Source organism: Terrapene carolina, unplaced genomic scaffold (genome assembly GCF_002925995.2).
Source record: "Terrapene carolina triunguis isolate 2854851 unplaced genomic scaffold, T_m_triunguis-2.0 Scaffold62, whole genome shotgun sequence".
NCBI lineage: Eukaryota > Metazoa > Chordata > Testudines > Emydidae > Terrapene > Terrapene triunguis.
Window position 1 is genome coordinate 21631379 of NW_020664413.1, and position 24605 is coordinate 21655983.

Below are 24605 nucleotides of genomic sequence, written 5' to 3' on the forward strand. Positions count from 1 at the left end.
TCCATTAAATAATCCTGATAACACACACACACCCCTATCCATTTAAACTAGTAATATACCATGTATATACTCGTTCATTAGCTCATTCATTTATAAGCCGACCCCCCAAGATGGTTAGGTAAAAATAGCAAAAACTGTATGACCCTTTCATAAGCCGACCCTATATTTCAGGGGTTGGCAAACTTTGGCTCCTGGCCCATCAGGGTAAGCCGCTGGCGGGTCGGGACATTTTGTTTACTTGGAGCATCTGCAGGCATGGAGCCCCTCAGCTCCCTGTGGCCCTGGTTAACTGTTCCCAGCCAATGGGAGCCCCAGGGAACTGAGGAGCTCCATGCCTGCAGACGCTCCAAGTAAACAAAACGACAATGTATTAGATATTCAATTCAATGATTCCATAGAGTTTAAAATCATCAAATTTTGGTGTAGACCTGTTTATAAGCCGACCCCCCCCTTTGATGCATCACTTTTTTACCAAAAATATTCGGCTTATGAACGAGTATATACAGTACTCTGGACCAGCTCATGGCCGACCCTGCACAATTGATTAGAGGGGGCATGAAGCACCCCTATGTAAGCCCTTATGGTTGTGTACCATACCACTGCTTCCAGAGTGCAGGAGAAGCAGGGTCCACTATGTCCCCAGCTCATTCAAGTGGGCAGGAAGGAGCTTCACCCCCTCAATGTGCCTGATAGTGTAATTACGCTGCTGTGTCAAGCAGCATATGCTGTGGGGAGAGTTCCTGAGTCACAATCTCACGCCCATACTACTCTAGCAGCAATGCAACAACACATTGTCCTTATTATGGGATAGCCTAGATCACCAACTTATGATATATGTCTTATAAATACTGGATTTAGTTTAAAAAATTAAACAGGAAAAATATCCTGAACTTCAACAACAAAACCGGTCATCTGACAATCAGATCATCCTAATTCTGTATAATTTAGAAAGGGTTGTAAGAGAGCCAGTCCACAAGTATAATATACATAAGGGTTGTTTGCACAACATTTAGATGTAAAAGGGGGAACAGGGTGACTCCACTGCCTAGTTTACATAAAATTGTTATTCCCTAATTTTAGCTGTACGAAAAGTATATGTTTATTGAACAACTAAGGAGAAGACTACTCCAGGATGAGTGAGAAGAGTAAAAAAAGAGTGGATGTGAAACAAAATAACTTACATTGATTCTTAAACAAAATCAGAGCAAATATTCCACATATTTGCATTTGCAAGTGAAAGCTGACCTCAGACATTATGTTCAATACATATGAGGCAGATAACCTAAGCTGATAATGACCTTGATAATATTATGGAGGCAAATTTTACAGCAGGATGAGCTGTTCTCGAACAATGTTTTCCAATGTATTAGGCACACAAGGGATTTTTTCTACATCAGGAACTGCATGTCATGTTCTTTAAACTATTTCTTTTCTTGAGCAAATGTAGTGTGGACTATACAAGGAGAATGTCATTCGCTATTTATCTTGGAGTTTCTCAGTTATAGTTTCCATTGGCAGTGACAGAATGTGGGATTTTTCTCAAAACCATGGTTGCATTTAAGATCCCTCTTTTAGGCTCCAGAGTCACAGGATAACAATAGTATTTAGTGACTCTCAACCCTAGTAGTTTCATCTTTGAGACACCAAGAGTGATTTTCATCAGCTGGAAATCATGTGCTAATTCAGAGCACGTAGTGGTACCAACATCAGAAAATGTGGAAGCAGGAGTTCTTCAGGTAGCAGAAATGGCTATATAAGATGCATCAGCAGAGACTAGGTTATGGCAATTATTCCACCCTACACTGTGAAACCAATCAGTTCCTGTGAACTACACATTGTTAAGCAAACACCTCATGGTTGCTGAATGCTGACTCTAATGTTCAGAAAGCATTAAGACTTATTTAGTTCTTATAGTCAAAAAGGGAAATCCCTGTGTGAATGTTTGTAATACAAGCTCCAGTATACAGTCAGTCAAAACCATGTTGAAATAGAAGGCCACAGGCTAGTATTTGACGGGTTCTTTTATACACACTATCAATGTTCCCTCCAAGATCACTAAAGAAAAGATATGCAAATATGGGAAAAAATAAAAGCAGAAAAAGACAACAGAAATAATTACAAACTGGGTTCTGCTTTAGGAACGTTTAATGCCTCTACCAACCCTAGGGAAGCACAGAGCTATCTACATGTATGTCTCATGCTAATTCAGTATACCCATTTTACATATATAAAGGGAGTGTTCAATACGTTAATGAAGGAGAAAATAAGTGGAAAAAAACATAGGCCCCAATCCTGAAAAGTATTATGCATGTGTTTAACTTCACACATTGTGAGCAATTTTATTGAGTTCAACAAGACTACACACAGTGCATAAGACTGTCCATGCATACATCTTTGTAGGACAACTAAGAAATTGTACATCCAAAACCAGAAAATTGGTTTAAGCTGGTAGGAGCTAACTGTTCTGCCAGCTCCACTTCAGATATTCTTAGTTGTCTAATCCAATATATTTCTCAACAAATTGTAATGGATTTTTAGTATACTAAAAACATGGGCATATCTTTAGCAATCCAACTCATCAGGTATGAAAATCAGGATCTCCATGCAAAATGTCTATGTGAGGTGATTCTCTCTCTTTAGCCCTCAAAAACTATTAACGTTATAAGGTTTGAGACCATCTGAGTAAGTTACATAAAACAGAGACTTTGCAGCAGTATGTTCTAATACTGTATTTGGAGCTGAATATGTTGCAGACAAGTGCCTTTTAGAAGCTATAATAAATTAAACAGTTCAAGCGACAATCATGATTATATCTGTGCAATCTATTATTCATTCACAAGACACCCTCGGTTTGTATAAACTATCATATAAAAATGTTTTTAGGAAATTCACTGTCTTTATTATATTGCACATTTTATAACAATAGGAGGAATCCTTTGGTTTTCCTACTAAAGTCTGCCATTAGTCTGAATTTAAGAAAAATCCATATTCTCTTTCATTTAGTCTAATCCTAGTCAGCTTTAGCAACAACCATAGGGCTTGTTTATACAGGGATACACAGGAAAATTAATCTGAATCAAATGAAGGTGTGAATTTAAAGTGGATTAGTTAAACCACATTAAATTGTGTGTGGATACTCTTTACTCAGAATTAAAGTGACCTTAATTCAGTTCGGCTTAATTCACTTCCAAAGTGAAATAAGATAAACCAAATTTTAAGGCTATTCTAATTCTGAATAAGAGTGTCCACACTGGGGTTTATTATAGTTTAATTAATCTACTTAAACTCACACCATTAGTTTGGATTAATTGTCCTTAGTATCACTCTGTAGACAAGCCCATAGTAAATGGCTGTTAGGGGCTACCTGGTCCTCTGCAACAGTCCCTCTAATCCTGCTTCTGGGGGGAAAGAAATATCTGCCCAATTTCCCCATAACCCCCCAAAAGTGGGAGAAATATCTCTGCCCAATCTCTGCCTCAGAAAAGGAGGTCCCACCCATAGTAAGATCAACAACAGATAATAAAGAAACTACTAAGATTTGAATTTAGGACCACTTACATTCTTGTTTTCATCTGTATAGCTATGGTTTTATTGCACCTACTTTTAACATATTCTGTATTTTATTGTGTCTTATCACTCTTCATTGCAAAGGATATGGGGGAAATCTCCACATTGAAGCCATTCTTTTTAGCTGAAGATCTGAGGAACTGACCCAGATTGAGGTGTCAGTAAAGGAGGTTTTGGAACAAACTGATTAATTAAACAGTAATAAGTCACCACAACCAGATGATATTCACCCAAGAATTCTGAAGGAATTCAAATATGAAATTGCAGAACTTCTAACTGTGGTATATAACGTATCACTTAAATCAGCCTCTGTACCAGATGACTGGAGGTTTCTAATGTAATGCTGATTTTTAAAAAAGGCTCCAGAGACCATTCTGGTAATTACAGGCCAGTAAGCCTAACTTCATTACCCCAGGCAAACTGGCTGAAACTACAGTAGAGAACAAAATTATCAGATACGAAGATAAAGATGATAAATTGGGGAAGTGTCAACACAGCTTTTGTAAAGGGAAAGCATGTTTCACCAATCTATTCGAATTCTTTGAGGAAGTCAACAAGCATGTGGACAATGTGATCCAGTTGAGATAGTGTACCTGGACTTACAGAAAGCCTTTGACAAGGTCTGGGACCAAAGACTCTTAAGCAAAGTAAAGAGTCACGGGATAAGAGGGAAGGTCTTCTCATTAAATAGAAACTAGTTAAAAGATAGAAAACAAAGAGTAGGAATAAATGGTCAGTTTTCATAATGCAGAGAGATAAATAGTGGGGTCCCCCAGGATCTGTACTGGGACCTGTGCTGTTAAAATATTCACAAGTGATCTAGAAACAGTGGTAAACAGTGAGGCGGCAAAAATTGCAGACAATACAAAATTACTCAAGATAGTTAAATCCAAAGCTGATTGCAAAGATTGCAGAGGAATCTCACAAAACTGGGGGACAAAATGGCAGATAAAGTACAAAGTAATGGAAAACATAATCCCCACTACACGTACAAAACTATGGGGTACAAATTAGCTGTTACCATTCAAGAAAGAGATCTTGGAGTCATCATGGATAGTTTCCTGAAAACATCCGCTCATTGTGCAGTAGCAGTCAAAAAAGAGAACAGAATGTTAGGAACCATTAGGAAAGGGATAGATAACAAAACAGAAAATACCATATTGCCTCTATATAAATCCATGGTACACTCACATCTTGAATACTGCATGTAATTCTGATTGTCCCATCTCAAAAAAGATATTTTAGAATTGAAAAAAGGTGCAGAGAAGGGCAACGAAAATGATTAGGAGTATAGAACAGCTTCCACATGAAGATTGATTAAAAAGACTGCGACTGTTCAGGTTAGAACAGTGGTTCTCAAAGCCGGACTGCCGCTTGTTCAGGGAAAGCCCCTGGCAGGCCGAGCCGGTTTGTTTACCTGCCGCGTCCACAGGTTCAGCCGATCGTGGCTCCCACTGGCTGCGGTTCACCGCTCCAGGCCAATGGGGGCTCCAGAAGGGCGGCCAGCACATCCCTCAGCCCGCGCCGCTTCCCACAGCCTCCATTGGCCTGGAGCGGCGAACCGCGGCCAGTGGGAGCTGCGATCGGCCGAACCTGCGGGCACGGCAGGTCAACAAACTGGCCCGGCCCGCCAGGGGCTTTCCCTGAACAAGCGGCGGACCAGCTTTGAGAAACACTGGTTTAGAAAATACACAACTAAGGGCAGATATGACAAAGGTCTATAAACTCAAGAACAGTATGGAGAAGTGAATAGGGAAGTGTTTGCCCCTTCACATATCACAAGAACTAGAGATCACCTTATGAAATTAACAGGCAGCAGGTTTAAAACCAAAAAAAGGAGATACTCCTTCACACAACACGTAGTCCACCTGTGGAACTTGTTGCCATGGGATATTCTAAAGGCCAAAAGTATAACTGTTTCAAAAAAGAATTAGATACATTCATGGAGGCTAGGTCCATCAATAGCTATTTTTGCTATTGCCAAGATGGTCAGGGATACAAACCCATGTTCTGGGAGTCCCTAAACTTTCAGCTACCAACTGGGACTGGATGACAGGAAATGAATCACTCAAAATTGCCCTGTTCTGTTTGCTCCCTCTGAAGCATCTGGTACTGGCCACTCTCAGAGACAGATCGACCATTGGTCTGACCCAGTAAGGCTGTTCTTGTGCATTAAGAGTCTGTTAACAAAACCAATTTACAATGAATTCCTATCAAAACATTAATCTAAAAACATCACTGTGGAGCTAAACAGAAAAATAGAGGTCTGATAATTCAGCCATTACTCCTGTTCTCAAAGAAAGTAGTGTACACAAGAGACAAACTGCAATTCTGCTAAGAGTGTAGATGCCTTGAATGCAAAAAACACCAAACTACACAGTATGGTCAGAAAAATATAGGTGTAGAATGCCAGCTGGCTGATCTGCAAATATTATTATTCATTTTTACCACAATCACAGGCATGCTAGGTACCTCACAAAACATGGAGCAAAACGAGGGCTCTTCCCCAAGTCTTACATTTCAGAAAAGAATTTAAAATCTAGAATGGAAACTCATAAAGCAGATTCATACCACTTACATCATGTCTTGTGATGAATCCTCCTTGTTCCCTAAGGCCTAGTCTATGCTAGAAAAAAGTTGCTATCACTGCAAATCCTCTTAGGGCTTGTCTATACTACCCGCCGGATCAGCCGGCAGTGATCGATCCAGCGGGAGTCGATTTATCGTGGACCGCTGAGCATTCTCCCATCAACTCTGGTACTCCACCAGCACGAGAGCGTCAGCAGTTGACTCACCGCAGTGAAGACACCACGGTGAGTAGATCTAAGTACATAGACTTCAGCTCCGTTATTTATGTAGCTGAAGTTGCATAACTTAAATCGATTCCCCCCACCCAGTGTAGACCAGGCTTTAGTGCAGACACAGCTTATACTGGCAAAGAGTGCTTCTGTCAGCATAATTTACAACAGTTCCCCTAAAGAAGTAAGTTACACTTGCAAAAGCACTTTATTGCTGGTATAACTGAGTCTTTTACTGGTATTAAAATGTCATAAAAATGACACCCTAACTGACATTACTATATCAGTAAAAGTTTTAAGTGTAGACTTGGTTACATAAGCAAATGCCCTCTGCTATATAAGTGTCTCAGAAATAAGAGCAAATGCATTTAGACAAAACAGAGTGAAAAGCTTTCAAGAGTTTTCTTAGGATGTTTGAAATTTACCAAAAGAGAATAGCACTACCTAAGTTCCTGAATCCTGTGACGGTAATACTTAAATTACAATATCTAGAGTAGCAAATCTTCTCTTGATCAAAATTCATTTGAAGCAAAATCAAGGTAAACAGATATCCTCATTCCAGATTACCTGAAGAACAAAACTGTTGCTTCTGGATAGCATCTCAAAATAGGGGAGAATGTGAATCTTTTGTGAGCAAAATACACTTGCCATTACCAAAAAAAAAAAAAAGACTACGAAAAGAGAAAAGCATGAATGCAATACTAAAAGATAAAGCAGCACACTGAACATGCATTTCACCAAGCAAACATAAGAAACCTCTAAAGTTTGGAGGCTATTTGAACATAGTTCACACTAAGAAGGCCCTGTACACTGAATGCCACTATCACGGGCAGTAGATGGTCGTGGGATGGCTTCAGTGAGAGCTGGATCAGGCCCTAAGCCCCTATAACTCAATGGACAAGTTATTTCCAATGTTATTTCCAGGGGAGTGGAAAGGAAGGATCTAACCAGACACAGAGATCTTGTTCACACAACAATCTTAATATAACTTTATTGAAATTTAGAATGCAATCACTCCCATGGATCACATCTATTATTTCTATAGCCTGTTCTGGAGAATGATCAGGTCTGAAAGCTACAAAATGAATTCCTTTAAAGGGCAATCTTATTATACATTCTGATGAACTGGGACCAGAAAAAGAAATACACAATGGGAATTTGATGTTTAAAGATGATTTAGCAATTAAAAAGTTAACATCCAGAACACTCTAATGCATTTATCCTATAACAATTTTACCTGGCGGGAAGAAAAGTCCAATAATTTACAGAATATCCCTATCCTCTTTTCTGACAATATAAAGATGAAGGCTTACTCTGAGTGAGAATGGGGAGACTGATTTTCCATTCAATTTCAAGCAATTCATTTTTCTCTGCTTTCCTTAAAAATATATGTATTTGCCAAATAATATAAGCTCCATCACAATGCATAATGGAGAAACACTGTATGTAAAGAAAAACGTATGCCTTCTATTTCATTAAAACATCCAGATGCAATTTAGAATTAAATTATGTACCTCATGAGTTCTAGTCTCTTTAAGGACACAGGTTATACTGAACTGTGTGTGAACCCCAAAAGCGAAACTTCTCAATAAACAATGATCCACATTTTAACTTTTCCATCTTAGATTTTCCTTTTCCACTTCACAAAATCAAATGGAAGCAATACTATCCAAGCCATAATAGCAATTTGAAGCCTTTCAATATTGGTGATCATTTCTCAGATTAGTTCTTTAATATTCTATTATGTGTTCTTTCAAGAAAGAGCTGCAAAGAATATTTAATCTGAAAAATAAATGTTCCCAATGACACCATTGATCACATCCTTAATGTTACATACATTCCTTACATATGAAAAGATGCAAGAGCAGCTAGAACACTAGTGACCCTTATAATTCCAAGATTAAATCCCAACTATATTCACGTTATTTCTTTGGCAAATCTTTCTTTATATCTATCATTAATGAAAAGTTAGTAATGGACTTTTTGTAATATGTGGTGAGATAATAAATATATGAAAAATATAAAAAAATAATTTGTTTGGAAAATGTATTTAAAGCACAGATGAAGTTCAAAAACAGTTTCTGGAAATCTGTTTTGTAATATTTCATCAGCACTACTGTATGTTGCTGATTACAAGTCATCCTTACCCATTGATAAGGTTAGCCATTTACCTTTTTAAAGATCATTTGCATGGCTCAGCAAAGTCGTCAGAGTTTTACACCTTCCAAACAAAAGGGAATTGCTTAGACTGCAAATAGAGGTGCTTGAAGCAACATTTTCACAAAAGTTGTAGGGAATTGTGTCTTAATTAGTCATAGAATTTTGAAGTGAGTGTGACATTTTGGGCCCTGACTGCCACAGTCGGTTCTTCTCTTCATTATACATCCTAAATAACTGTGATGCTGTGTACATATATTAGAAACATACAAAAAAAAATGGTCAGATTGCGCCAGCCTTACAGAGGTGCAGAAGGGGGAAAAGAGAGGAAACAAGAAGTCTTTCCTCCTTCTCACAATCTTGTAATAATCCATCAGCGGAAGGACTGTTTCCAACATCCTGAAGCCCTGAGCACCTCTAAACAGTTGCCTTTTGCTTAAGTTAGCCCACTATGGAAATGTTCCCTTCTTTACTCCATGAGGGGGATTTCCCACCACCATGACCACAAATTTAAATGCTCTCACATGCAGAATGGGCAATATCCAGTCCCAGATAAGTGGCAGGTTTCAGATCCAATATCTCCCTGTCCTTCGGAGCTAGAAATGGGAACTTTATAATGGAAACTTTCCAATGGGATTCTTGATGTAGGATATTCTGACACAGAAGGCTTTAAATTCATAACACTTATCAATAGAAAAGCTATTTAGAGATATATGACATTTATTCATTATATCTTTCCCTCCAAGGTCTCTAAATTTGGACTTTGCCTTTATAGTTGGAAGGTTACAAAAAACAGTCCCAATAACATTTTTTAAAAACTCTCTAAAACCTTTTGAAAATAGATTTTCTGTAAAATATGTTACGACAGAGCAGGATATGTCTGAGTCAAATTAGGAACTCTATCTAGTTCTGTGTGTGAAAATATTGGACACTGACTGCACAAGTCTGCCAAAAGACAACCTACTGTGCTGCATGCCAGATTACTTCTCTGTCTGTAAAAGGTGTTTGACACCCTGTTGAAGGACTAACATTAAAAGCCATCAAGACCACAATCATTATCCAACAATTGTGATTGTCCCTCAATTATTGGTCTAGCCTTATGTAATACTGGGTTTTCTACACAGGGCCCCACAGGAGGGAAGGGGCAAGCAAGACTGGTATGTCTGTAGCTTCTCAGGTGGAGCCTGTGGCACAGCAATAGAGCAGGGTCCTGCTCTGTGCAAGAGGGAGGCCACCATCACCACATGTAAGCAGGTCAAGCAGAAAAAGGAGAGTGCAGGAAGGACCCTGTTCCGCCTATAAGGTTAATAAACCTCAGACTCATAGGAAGGGGGAGATCAGACTAGGAGAGGATGTGTCTCAGGACTTCCATCATTTTCAAAGTACTTTAAGAGTAAAGTCACGGTGATTAAGAAATTCCTTTCCTAAGCCTGTGTTTCTTGCTTTTCTACCACGTTGTACCTAAAGGGGTTCAATTAGAAGCCCAGAGTGCCCATAGCTTATGTACAGCTATGGGGGAGCACATGTATGTGACTGGGGGTGGGGGGTCTCAGGAGATTGTAGGCACTGATTTCAGGGTCAAACATGGCTGGACAGAGCACCCAACATCCCAAGGAAGGGTATCAGACAAGAGGGCTGAGCGTGTGCCCTAGGATCCCAGAGCTAGAAACAATGACTAGACTAGACCAGACCCATTGGCTTGGAAGCCCAGGTGACCCAGTGATGGAGTCCACTCACAAAAGACTGGCATCTGTACAAGGAGCACTGTGAGAAGTTTTAACATATGTCTCATACGCCTAATGCATGATAGGATGGTGAGATGTATAGATTTGATTCACGGTCACTAGAATAACATATTTCTTTCTGTCTTCACAATCCATGAATAATGAGACAATCTCAAAAACATGCTGATAAAACCTTCATAAAACACTATCCCATCAAGTCTTTTCTCTCTCATATTTATCTTTTAGATACAGTTCATCTGAACATCTATGTTGCTTTAATGTATTTTTTTTTTGTATTAAATAATAGTATATTCCGGATATGATACCAATGTTCTTGCACACCACATGCATACCACATGCACACCAACACCACAAGAGTGTGTGTATATTCCCTAACAAAAAAGTTAGCATCATAGCCAGATTGTTTGCTGCAATACAGCATTTTTTGAATTGTAGAGATGAACAAAGCTAAGGTTTCTGCAGTTTTTGGGTACTATTCATAATAATTGCCATATACCTTAGTGATTATTCTGCTTATGTAAAAAAATAAGAAATTAACTCACCACAAAATTTTGCAACCACTTATTACTACACACTATTTATAAAAAACTTTTATCTTAAGACCTCTAAAAAATTTCTCTCTCTCAGAGCAAGACAGTTTAGAAATTTAGTCATTAAAGCATATTACACAATCACAGAAGTTTTCTGTGCAATTTACTGAAAATTCAGAGCACATTATTTCCTGTAACAAAGTTATATACAGTCTTGTAGAATGAAATCAAAATTTGTTCCCAATATTCACATAACAATGCTTTCTGCTATGTATCTGAAGCTGAATTTCCCTAGCAGATGTTACTCAGTGATCTAAAAGACCAGAATCGGTTTCTCTCACATTATAAAATGGAAAGCAAGAAATGGAGGAAGAATCCTAAAGTATCAATAGCAACCTCTGAGTTGTTAGAAAGCACATTCAGAGAAGCAATGGTTTACTAACCTTTCATGAAATAAACACTGAAAATGTCAGCCACACATTAATGCAATTCTTGCACATGAACAATCTGATAATGTAACATTCTGTATCAAGTCAGTATTTTCATAAATTATGATTTAAACAGAATACTAGTCAATTCACCAAAAGATATCAAAGCTACCCTTTTATTACAAGCAATCCAAGCCTTGAGGCTAGGGCTATCTGAAAATATTTAGTTAGTTCCCAAGCCAACATTTTTCCTACTTGTTTTATTATGAAACTATAACACATTTTCAATAACGTTTAGCTTTGCTATACAGAACAGCAAATAATTTCCCAGAACCCTTTGGAAAACCTGACATGTTGAATGATTCTCTAGTCAACTTGTGTGTTATTAAGCTGAAAAAATGTATGTAAGATCATTTGATCATTGGAAGAATTGGAAAAGCATTGGGAGCTTCAGGACAGATGGACGAACTTCAGGTCATATAAAATACTACCAAAGCTATATTTGAAGAAAGATGTGAAAGTCCGTGAAAGCGCCCTGGGTAAGAGTACTTTGTGTTGCTAAGAAACACTGAAGATGGATGAAGTAAATTGTTTCAGTTAGTGGAGCCAACTCCAGCCATCTCTTGTTTATTAGTGCAATGTTTTCTTTTATTGGTTATTCATTTTAACAGCTACACAAATGATATACCCTCATTAAACTAGACTGAGACATGCATAAATATATTAACACTTGAAAATAACACTTGTAATAAGTGTAGATTCTAAGTTATAAAATCTACACTACATTGTGAGTAGAATATACTTACCACACTTTCAAAATTCACATTTTAGAACGCTCTATTAAAAAAAGTCAAAAACTGTTAAGAGCATGTATAAGAATGGACCTTAGTGAAGGATTCTGTAATATTAGAAAATTTCAAGAACAGTGGTATCATATCAGGAATATAATACTATTTAAATTCAAAAACCTATATTAAAGCAACACAGATGTTCAAATGAACTGAAATAAGGAAAGAAATACTTTTTAAGCTTCCTTTCACCTTGAAGTTGGAGAAAAAGAAACTGAGATTCCATTAGTTTCTTTTGAAAATATGCAAGATTCTCAGATACTACAGTGATAGATCTAGTATATATATGGATTGCCTTTCTAGGTCAGAATTTTATTTTATTAATTTATTTTCAGGCTGCTCATTAGTTTAGTATCTGAGCATATGTCTAAAGTTTCCTTAATAATAAATATAGTTCTTCAAATAGATTATCAGCATACTTCCCCACTTCTGAGGTATGCATACACCGATGGCCACAAGTCCGAACGCACTAGAAAACAGTAACTGTTGGGGCCACATGCAAGTTCTACCACAGAACTAAACATTCTGCATAAGGCACTCTAACCCTACTTCCGTCCCTTTTCACTTACTCAGAATTTAATGAAGACTCCCAAACAGAGAGGCACATAGTAGGAAACATACATCTATAATGACAATCTACTCAAAGAACTATAGTTATTAGTCAGCAACCTTTCTTCTTAAGGTAATGTATGTTACAGAAATATTTGTGGGAGAGGAACTAGCAGTAACAACTTTGATGAAGGTGGGCCTAGAAATGATCAATTAAAGCTTGCAAAACTGCTCTCTCTGGCATCCGATCTAGCTGATGAGTCAAAAGAGTAATTCTGCATAAAGACATGACTTGAACTCCAGGTAGGAGCCTTACATAAAGACATTCCTCATACATACTGAGGAGGCTGCTTTGGATCTGGAGGAATGTGCTCTAAAATCTTCAGGTTGACACCTGCAAGATTATAACAATTTGTATGAAAACAGTTTAGACAAACTCTAAACAAAAATGTTTTACCCCCTGAATTTATTTTCAAACAATTTAGGAGACTTATTTAGTTCTCTCTAGTGCTCTTCCAGTGGATGAGCTATGCATCTTCTATAATGAATGAGACTGCTGTCTTATGGGAAAAAAACAGTACATGATCACGTAATTAAAGATTACATATGTATATATGCTACCGGCAACCCCAATAAAATAATGGTAGTGTCACCTTATAGAATTTGATTTTTTTTAATCTACTTATTCAATTTTATTGACTCTAGCATGTAACTTCCTCTTATCGTCAGGAAATAGTGAGAATTGAACCCCTTCCTCTCTTAATGCTGCAGGACTGCCTCTTCTATTGCTCTCAGTTGGAAAAGAAAGGTCACATTGTCTCTCAGCACTTTCTCATGAGAAGGATCCCAGAAGCAGGACTGTGATGAAGGGTTTGGAGAAGACACAGAGTGGAATTTGATGGAACAGCCGGTTTGAATTATCTCTAGTAGCCAGCTGTCCAAGGTAATTCCACTCTATGACACCTGACAAATTTTCCAAAAAGGAGACTAGAGAGAGGGGAAAATGCTACAATTGGCTGAAGTTATTAGGTGCCACCCCAAATTAGCTGTCTCAAGACAATAATAATAAAAGGATCTCAAGTTGCCAAAGAAGTTGTTTTTAGTTTCTGCTGCTTCTCTTTCTGCTTTGAGAAGAAAAACTGCTTCTGATCAGATTTGTGGTATTCAGCAGCTCTCTAACAAGAAGCGGTATTCCTCTGGAACCTGTCTGTATTGGGTCAATTTCCCTCTATCCAAAGAATGAGCCAACCCTCACTCTGAGGTGAAGAAAACAGGTTCCTCAAATGGAAAATTCTTGAATTTAGTCCTTATGCTGTTTATCAGAATAATCTTGTGTTCACAGAGCCCATATTCACTAATAGAGCCCAGAAACACAGGTTTCCTACAAACAATGAGAGCCCTGCAACCTGTCCCCTTGATTTAGACATCCAGGGAGATGTGGATATCTTAATAAAGAGCGTGTGTCTACAGACATCTTCAGGGAATAATTCAAGGAAGGAGTTCTCTAGATCTGAGAGCCCTGGAACTAACCTTAAATTCTATTCCTGATGGCAATGAGATCAACTGTAAGGACCCAAAATCTGAAGGGTGAGAAACCCTACAGAGCTGCACAGAGGAAGCAGAAGATTATGATGGGCTATCTTCTGATAATCCTTCATAAAAATGCACTGTAAATCAAGGTTGTATCAAACCCCTTCATGAAACTGACTCAGGACCCAGATCTGACAAGATAGTCAATACAGATAGAATTTTATGTTCAGCATCTCAAGAGGAACTGAGATACCTGACAATAAGCTATCACCTGCAACTGTTTCTAAAAATTTTGAGACTTTCTCTATAATGGTGAAACCTTGGATCTGTTCCTACTGTGCTTCTTTGCATCTTAATGTAACAGGAAGAATGCTCAGATTCACAGCACTTTTCTCTTATTATGCGCCATAGCCCCTGGATCCTTCAATAGTCTGCAACTATTTTCTCCTTGGCTTCTTTGAGGGAACCTTCAGAACCCACATCAGATCCAAACTGCTTCCTTTACTCCTTTTGTGCTTTTAAAGCACTCTGCCAAAACTACTCTAAAGTGGAAGCAGTCTGATTGGTCTGCAAGTGATTAGCCCTCTCTATCAGGAAAAAAAAGGAGGTGACTTTCCTGCTCCTTGCAGGCCCAAATGGGCCTTTGATATGTCTTTTTCTAAGCAGACAAGGCAGTGGAAAAGATGGTCAGAAAATAATCCATCACTATCACATGAAGCATTTAAACTCCAAGCACACAAATCCTCTACTGGGGAACTGAAGTCAAGTTACAGGGAAGGCAATGGAAAATGACCAGTCTGAATCTAGAAAGCAAATCGAAATGTTCAAATTGGATGACTGTGTAGAGCCTAATTCTACCTAGAAATATTTAACACTAAAACAAATTGTTATTTTTTTGACAACAGCAAATAACCCTTCATATAAGAAATAGTAAATAAAATACATAGTACAGAGAAATAAGGAGAAAGGAATTGAGATTTCTGAACTTACTGTCATAGGAAAGGAAATGAGGTAGAGTCAGGGCTAAGGCTCCTTATATAATTTCACATGGAATAATTAGCTCTTCACCAGTGGCTACTGCTTTCCAGAGGTTGAGACTCATTGAGAAGATTGTCCACACATCCTGCAAGTGCATTTCTCTCTTCTCTACTGATAAGCTACTCCCAGGAGAACATAATAATAATGATAATATTTTACTATAGAATTAAATGTACATTATGAACAGCACTGTGATATCAGTGCTACAATGAAACCACCACAGCTGGGTAATGACTTTGTAAAAGCATACTGCATGGTCAAACTTTTTTTAAAGTCACACATTATAAAAACAGGATACATGGTGGCCAGCTCCAAGTTCCAGCGAGATTCCATGATAGTTATGATGTCCAAGAATTGTATATACTGTGCTCTCACAGTGGAAGAGGAATAAGGCATGGAGGGGTATAGATGTCACATGTCCAAACGTTTTTTTTTTTTTTTAAAGACAAGTTTCAGTGGTAAATTTGCTGAGTGCTCCTCTTAAGCCTGATTAGTGAAGACATTCTACACACACACATTGAAAGTAATGGGATTTTTGTCACCTGGGTAATGACTGAGTGAAATGCCAATTATTGGCAATATTTTTAAAATAATTCCAATTGAAAAATGATAGTTTAAATGCCATCACTCAGTCTTAAAATAGTAAACATAAAGCATACAGGAAAACACATATCTGAGAATTTTTTTTTTTTTTTTTTTTAAACACAGATATTGGCATCGTTTTCCTGTTTTCTTCACAATTCAGTTTTAAACCATACCATTCGAAAAAAAATCTAGATTCACTTCCAAAATTGCTACTTTTACAATCCTAAGCTATTATTTCTTCAAAAAGAAACACAATATTTTTAAAAGATAAATATATATTTCTCTAATAAGAGATAACATACTTTAACTAGTGAGTAGTCAAAATTATTAAAGACTTAGATGACTCCCTCAAACAGCATACCAGATATCTATTATAAGAAATACAAAAAAAATCATATATTGATCTCTAAATTTGCATATTTGGTATTTAAGCATTTAACATGACCATTGATTTTACAAAAAGCAGATAGAATAAATAAAAAATAAAGGTAACTGTTTTAGGTACAAGTGAGACCAATTTTTATGCTGTGCCAGATGTAGTGAGCAATTAGGGCAATGGAACCTTGCAGTCATCTCTATAAATCCTCTCTTTATATTTAAATCACAACCAAAAAGAAAACCGACTTTATGACAACCAAAACGTATTTCTTTTAAGGGAGTTTACTTAGGGCTGTCTACACTTACCTACTGGAGAAGCAGTTATACAGGCAAAACTGTATAGTTTATTTCACTTGGGGAAAGGTGGAATAAGATGCAGGCAAAAGTGCAGTCTCCAGTTACTCTGGAAATGAGAAGATCTTTCTTCGTCTTTTTAGAGCTAAAAAATAAATATTAACAGTTATACTCATCTTTCACTCCCATACCTCTGATCATTCAACCCTGTCAATGTGAGCAGCATCTATTATGTAACAATGATTCAGTAAATCTTCCTTCCATGGGTAAATAATGAAGAGCCTAAGGGATTGGCAGCTTTCACCTGTAGGTCACGAGTCTGAATCCAGCATATAGTCAGTAGTTACCTTAAGATATTAATATAAAATGGCTTTTCACTAGTGGATGTGAACATGCCGTTGCACGGTAGTTCATAGTGGACAGTTTTCCTAGAAAATTACCAATACCATAATTGCTATTAGCACTTTTACTGTCAGTCTCAGGGGGTCCAAGTAGTTGAACAGTTGTGGCACCTAAATCCCTAGAAGTAGTCCCAGGACAAAACTGGAATATAATGCTACAGGTGACCTATGAACAGTTAAATCTTTGGTGTTATTAATCTAGAACTCTGTGTGCGTGTGCATGCATGTGCATATGTGTGAGAGAGAGAAAGATTTCAAATCTTAAAACATCTAAATTCTCTATTTCTCAGGCTTATCATTAACCCAGTGATGTGTCCACCCTTACTTACTTGCTTGAGGTTAGTTTCATAAATTACAAGGATGACATTAAATCTTGCAGCATCTGTAATACTGGTGAGAAGGCTTTGGATAATCATACTTCGCATCTATCAGTATTATTATGGCAGTAACCTTATTTTAAAATCTAAGAGCCCCACCGTTGCTTGTGCTCCTCTTATCTTAATCCTGTGGATTACTGTTTTGGGGGGCACAAGCTTACAAGCTAACACAAATAGGAACTGACCTCATTCATTTATTCTAAGTACTATATTTCTAAAACTGTATTTCTTTAATAAATTACACTTTCATATTCCTCCCTCATTTGAACGCCACATAATTACTCATATCCCAAATCTGTTGCATTGGCCATATTTTAAGTATAGGGAAGCCTATTTATTGTCATTTGTAAATAGATAAGAACTTTGATGTCCTGCTTGTAGGAAACACTGAAGGTCAACTAAAAACATGTTTGTGTGAGATGTGTGTGTGTGTGTGAGAGAGAGAATTTGGGATAATAGATAGTTTGGAGATGTGGTTTTCAGATTTTCAGAAATCCATACAAGTCTGTTTGGAGCTTCACACATTTATTTTTACTTTCACATCTGATGTGCAGCAATATGGATAGCTAAGGTGTACATTTAAGACACATACTTTGAGATATATCTATTCAGAAGTGACATTAACACTGGGATATGTGTTCTTATAGCAGTAAAGCTGTGCATTATCACTGCTAACTGCACTGCCTAATGATGCCTTAGGTGGGGGAGGTTCTCAAGAGCCTGCTGTTGAAAATTCTGCCACCAAAGATTAGCATGATTTTGCTGTCCCTTACAGATTTGGTACACAGGATTTATCACAGTCAAATGAGGGAAATTTTATGGGCACTTCTTGTTAAAATACTGGCAGCATGTCACTAGCACTGCCAAGGTTCTTAGAATCATATATAATGAGAATTGTTTATAGTTCACTCACCCCCACCCCCATGTTTGACTGTTTTTGAAATTAGATATACTGTACAGCCAATCTAACAAGGACCAGATATCCACACATTTGAGGTCTTGTACTTTTCTGCCTTATTTTGTTATTGCCTTCATATTACATTATTCCATATGCAATATTACTATTATTACCACTATGGAAGCATCCAAAGGGCCCAATCAAGATTAAGGCCCCATTATTCCTATTGTTAGCAATAATATTTATTATAATAAATATTTATTCAGTGTATTTATTTGAATATTGCACATAACTAAGCATATCTAAATTCTGCCCACATCAACAAAAATGCCCACATAAGACAGATATGTTCCTTCTGCACACTGTATGCAATTTATGCTCTGACTTATGCAGGAACAGTATGTGAAATTCATAGTTATGTTTTTCTTGAATGATTTATTTTTGGCTGCAGTTTCAAAAAGTTCCCCTAACTAACATGAAAGTATTCCAAAGTTCATAAAGAAAAATAAAACCTTAGAATATTAATTATCCAAACTACTTGGGCAACACTAAATATGCTTAGCTAATCTTTAGTCAATAGACAAGGAGTCAGTCTGGCCAATCATTAGCAAGAAAGATGAATATAACCTTATATATGATTGAATCCCAATTGTTAGAATCTTTCTACACACTGTTGGGGTATAAATCTAAAATTAAATTGTACATTTGAATTTGTCCTTATTTTACTTTATCAAAACTGACTTCTGACACTGAGATTATACAAACTCATACACATGATGTAATGTAATCTCCAACACCAAAGTATTTTTACTAAGTCTAGGCTTCTAAGAAAAATGTACATTAAAAGGGAGAGGGAAATGATGAGAATACATTCCACTTCAGGTCTTGAAAGCTCTAATTAAAATTCAATATTGCACTTTGCATGTGGGTTCTTACATGAAAGTCCTGTCATTGTTAAGGCTTAAGGTTAATAGAGTCCAATAAAACAGTTCTATTGAATAATACCAACCCATTGTTATACACAATACTGCAATCTGCTGCTCATCTTTACCTAACCACTGTGCTAAACTTTAAACTAACTTAATGTATGGCTAGCACCTAAGAACTAGAGTAGAAAAAAAAATCCAAAATAAAGTCAGCATCCATTATAATGGACTTGTTCCTGTATCCAAACTTTTCCTTCCTCCTTTTAAAAAAAGTCTGTGTATTTGCATTCATTTCCTCTAGTTTACTATTCCCATCATCACACAGTCATGTGTTAAAAGATCTGGTTAGACCTACTAAACTTAGTTATGTGAGAAAAACTCCCTTTAATTTGGGATTAATTTTAAAAGTTTTTCTTGAAGCATCCCATTATCATGAAATATTTTCTGATAGTGCTTTAGGGGAGATGGATAGCTCAATGGTTTGAGCATTGGCCTGCTAAACCCAGGGTTGTGAGTTCAATCCTTGAGGAGGCTGCTTAGGGATCTGGGGCAAAATCAGTACTTGTTCCTGTTAGTGAAGGCAGGGGCTGGACTCAATGACCTTTCAAGGTCCCTTCCAGTTCTAGGAGATAGGACATCTCCATTAATTTAATTTAAAATCACATTTTAAAATATATTTAGTTTTTAAACTGAATTCTCCTTTCATCTGTCTTTTGTTTTAAAACAATTTCACACTGTATACTTTTGCATGGGTTTCAACTTTTGTGCAATTTGTTTATGTGGGGGGCTTTCTTGTCAAGAGTGTAATTATTTTAAAAACTTAATATTTTATTAATTGTACGACGGTAGCATCTCAAGATTGGAGCCCAATTTTACACTGCTCTTCATAAACACACAAACAGAGACAGACCCTGCCCCAGAGCACTTACAGTCATTTTTATTAAAAGCTATTTAAGAAAAAAAAAACCCACATTAATTTCACATGCTCATTGTGATATTGAACTGTGTCTGGGCTCCTTGAGGACTGCATCAGACTATTGCGGAAGCTGCGTATGTTCTGAGCGCCAGCAATAGCTTCCGCTATATCCCCGTGCCTGTGAGATGAACTGTATGCGAAAGTTGGAAAACCAAGTTAGGCAGCTAAGCACATAACACGATCAGCACACCAATTCCCCTTGTCAGACTGCTGAACTTGTGCACGAGTACTCTGACCAGTGGCACAAGTATTATTTCCGTTAGGTCTTTTTTCTCCCCTTCTGAAAGACTGCATGCAGCTGCTGCACAGTAATGCTGAGCTCCTGAAGAGGGTGCAATGCACACACCCCACCCTCGAGAGTTCCAGCAGCTCCCCCAGGTCCCCCCACAGTGGAGCCTTTTGAATTGTGTGTAGCTGATCAGCCTCCTTTGAGAGCACTGGGTTTCTCTCACTCCACTTTTGACCTGGGCCCTGTAAATAGTCGAGGTGCTGCTTAGAAATCATTATAAAGGCCGCATACCCTGCCCCCCTACAGGGGCTCCCCATATCTGCGAGCATCACATGGCAAATGGGAGACCCATACCAGGGCACTGGCAAAGCTGTTCCTCCTAAACAGCAGCAGCTCTCCAGTCTGAGGCCCCTCCTGAGCCGTAGCTCTGAGAGGCTTCCTGTATGGGTGCTGGGGAGCCTGCCCCCCCTGATCGCCAGGAGCAGAGTCGCCCGTTAGCTGTGAGTGCTGGCCGCCCCTTAGGGGCTGCAGGGGAGGCTGCAACCCCACGTCCCCAGCAGCCACCGTGGGGAACAGGGGCCACGTTAGGGGCTGCACCCCGGATCAGCAGTAGCAGCTCCCCCTGCGTAGAGGCCGCTCCCAGTGCTCAGGAGCCACCTAAGGGGCAGCTGGGGCGGCTGCACCCCTGGATCAGCAGCTCCCCTGCCACGGGCCGCCTGCGAGCTGCAGGTGCTGGGGAGCCATGTTAGACGCCGCACACAGTCCCAGGCCAGCAGTTGCCGCTCTCCGCCTCCCCTCAGGAGAGCAGCCCTGCCTGGGCCCGTCCCCCTCCGCCCCAGCCGCTGTCTGCCCCGTTCTCCTTCCGGCCGCCTCGGCCTCTCCGCGCTGACCCCTTCCCTCCCGGGCTCGCTCTCATCACGCGGCCCCACTCCTCACCAGCCCCCCCGCCCCCGAGGGAACTCACCTCCTCCTCAATCCCGCCTGGAGGCCGGCGGCGGCAGCGACGTGCTAGCGTCCCTGCCCCGCCCTCCCCTCAGCACGCAGGAGGCTCGGCTTCCCCCGCCCGCCTGCCTGCTTTTGCCCGTCGCGCGGAGCCGCTGCCCCGGTCCCAGCTGCCTCTTTTGCATGAGGGAGACGTTTCTGAATTTCTCACGGACACACCCCTGGCAGAAGGCTGCCTCCCTCCCTAGAAAACCTGCCCCCTGCAATTCCCTCCCGATCACGCACAGGCACTGTTGCCCTCCATCCTTATAGGCGTCTGGCCCCCATGTTACACCCTAGCCTCTAAAATCATAGCTCACCTGTACAGGGTTTGTGTGCCCTCCTCCCTAAGGATCCGGAGCACTTCACACACAGTCCGCACGTGGGGCAAATTCAGCCCTGGGGGAAACAATTGCACCTCCACTTGGCTTCTGGGGACTTAGGCCAACTGTGCCAGGGTTAAATTTGGCCACTAAGCTACCTCTGGCATTAAGGTGACCAACTGTGCCACCTTTAAAGCACAACTTTGAGTGGGAGCCTAGCGTCCCAGATCAGCTCTGAACATTGAACACATTTATTCCTGATTTTAGCGAAGGATTGTAGGGTGTGACACTGCAGGTGTGATTTAGTACTCTCTGATTTGTGAGCCACAAAATTAGGTACTGACTGAGACTTCTTGGCCCCCTATTTTTCATACATCTTTCCTTTTATTTCTTTGAAAAGTAGGAGGTCAGCCTAGCTGCATCTATTCCCTCCAGGCCTGCCAGAATTTCTGCTAGAAGTGGAAATATGCCCCCTTGGGGACTTTTCTACCTCTCATTTGCCAAATAATCGGCCAGCTCCGCCCCTTAGCCCCTACCTATTTAGTATGTTCATCTCCATGATTTGCAAGCACAGTCCCTCCAAAGTACACAGACTTTGCAGCAGATCCACAGACAAAGGGAATTTTACCAGACTCCTAAGTCACTGTGTATGGCAGTGGTTCTCAAACTTTTTGTTTTGGTGACCCCTTTCACACAGCAAGACTCTGAGTGTGACCCCCTCTTATAAAGAGGGCCCTACCAAATTCACAATCCATGTTGGTCAATTTCACGGTCATAGGATTTTTAAAATCATAAATTTCATGATTTCAGCTATTTAAATCTGAAATTTCACAGTGTTGTAATTGGAGGGGTTGCTCCTGACCCAAAAAGGAGTTGTGGGGGGTCACAAGGTTATTGTAGGGGGCGGGGGTTGTGGTACTGCTACCCTTACTTCTGCGCTGCTGCAGCGGCACTGCCTTCAAAACTGAGCAGCTGGAGAGCAGCTGCTGCTGGCCGGGATCCCAGCTCTGAAGGCAGTGCAGAAGTAAGGGAGGTAATACCACAACCCCCCTAAAATAACCTTGCGACTCCCCTGCAACTCCCTTTTAGGTCAGGACCCCCAATTTGAGAAACACTGGTTTCCCCTGTTAAATCTGTACAGTATAGGGTAAAAGCACACAAAAGACCAGATTTCACGGTCCGTGACGCGTTTTTCGTGACCGTGAATTTGATAGGGCCCTACTTATGAATTGAAAATGTTTTTTTTTAATTTAATTTAACAGGCACTCAGGCTATCAGTCCCATGTCAGCTCATGACCCCCAGATAATAACCTCGCGACCTGCAGTTTGAGAACCCCTGAACTGTATGGCATCTGCAAAACAGACTAGAACAAAGTCGTACTAGTGAGGAAAAACGGGAAGATGCACTAGGGGAGATTTGGTGGTGATGGTGGTGGTTAGAAAGAAACAGAGTCACCAGAAGGAATTTGGTAATGTGGGGTAGAGGAAGGAGAAAGTAATAGATGGAAGAACTAGCAAAGGAGAGAGGGAAGAGTTCCAAACCAAGCAGAACAAGGAAAGGGGTAAAGAGCAGTGCTTAAATTTGTAATGAAAGAGTTGCTGGGGCTCAATTTTTTTACTTTCATAACTGTGGCGGCAAGCCCAGAGATGCTGGGACTATGAACTGCCAAACCTAGAAGTGCAGAGGTTCAGCCCTGGCAAGCCCTCACACAAATTAAGCACTGGTAAGGAGGATACATAAGGCTGCACAAGAGAGAAGAGAATGGAGAGAAGGTGGTCAGAAGCAGCATGTGCAAGAAAGCAAACGGGAAAGACAAAAATATGAAGGGGAAGATGGTGTGGGAGAAACAAAGTATGAGAGAGAAAATCATGAGTATTATCTTCAAGTATATTTGGAGGGGTGGGGATTATGTTCTTAGCTATGGAGAATCACACCTCTCCAGGTATTGTAACTTTTGGGAGCTATCAGGCACACATTACAGGTTGAGCAGGGAAAGACTTCAGTGGAGTATTTTGTAAGCTCTGTGCTCCAGCCTCAGTGACTTACAAATATTGCAGGCAAAGGTTTTCATAGAAGTAGTATTTATAACCTTGATTCAATCTTAGCACATTTTTGTCTTGGAGTATACATAGACAGGTATGTAGAAATAGAATTAACTAGTTTTTGAAAAGGAGGCTCATGATAAGTAAAATTACGTGGACCCAATTCTGTTTCCCTGCTGATGCAGGCAAAATTCCCAAGAAGTTTAACTGTTTAAGGACTGCAGGACTCCTTTGGAATTACATTTTCTCCCCGTATTTATTATTCTATGGTTAGGAAACAGAGATGAACAAACTAGTTTGCATAAGAACTAACCCAACCTTCACTCAAGCCAAAACTGAATATTTTCTTAGGTTCAAAAAAGCTTAGCTAATTGTTTTCAAATTGTTTCTCATTGTTATGTGCTTCTGCACTTCCTGATACCATCCAGCAGTGGAAGTGCCAAAATATCACAAGACAGGCAGTTCTTGCTATTTTTTTAACCTAAGTGGAAGCAGGAAATACTGAAAATCTTATGAGAATAATAATACTAAACATTTGTATTATATAACATTTGACAAAATTGGACCTGATCTTACAGACTTTCCTCATGTCAGGTATCCCGTTGGGACTCACACTGAGTAAAAATTGCAGGAAGTATCAGTCTCATTAAATTTTTTTCCTCGCAATACCTTGGAAAATAGGAAAATAAGGTTGTTTATCCCCAATTTATGAGTGGAGAAACTGAGACAGAGAAATAAAGGCCAAAATCTTTAAAAGTGTGTACCAGTTTTTGAGTGGCCAATCTGAGATGTCATGGGTCTGATTTTCAGAGGTGCTGACTTTACAGTTTCCATCAAAGTTAAACTGTAGGTGCTGAAGCATAAATGTTTTGGCCATAGTCTTCTGCTGGGGTCTGCAGTCATAGTACCATTTTTTAATTGGCTAGTAGTATGTAGACATATATTGTTACAGTTCCTTTTGAATATTTTCCTACTTCTCTCACTCATTTGCATACTAATGATAT

The 24605-nt window shown here is 39.3% G+C and overlaps 1 protein-coding gene across 4 annotated transcripts in view; it reads right to left on the reverse strand.

The window, feature by feature from the left end:
- The window catches only part of GTDC1 (glycosyltransferase like domain containing 1), a 258004-nt gene extending 236736 nt beyond the window's left edge, over positions 1–21268 (reverse strand). For all 4 annotated transcript variants that reach the window (XM_024213651.1, XM_024213652.1, XM_024213649.1 and 1 more), the window contains exons 1-2: positions 21219–21268; positions 16460–16592 (exon numbers count right to left, since the gene is read on the reverse strand). The gene's annotated coding sequence lies outside the window, so the exon portion shown is untranslated. The remainder of the gene's footprint in view (positions 1–16459; positions 16593–21218) is intronic.
- Between the last annotated feature and the right edge of the window lie 3337 nt (positions 21269–24605).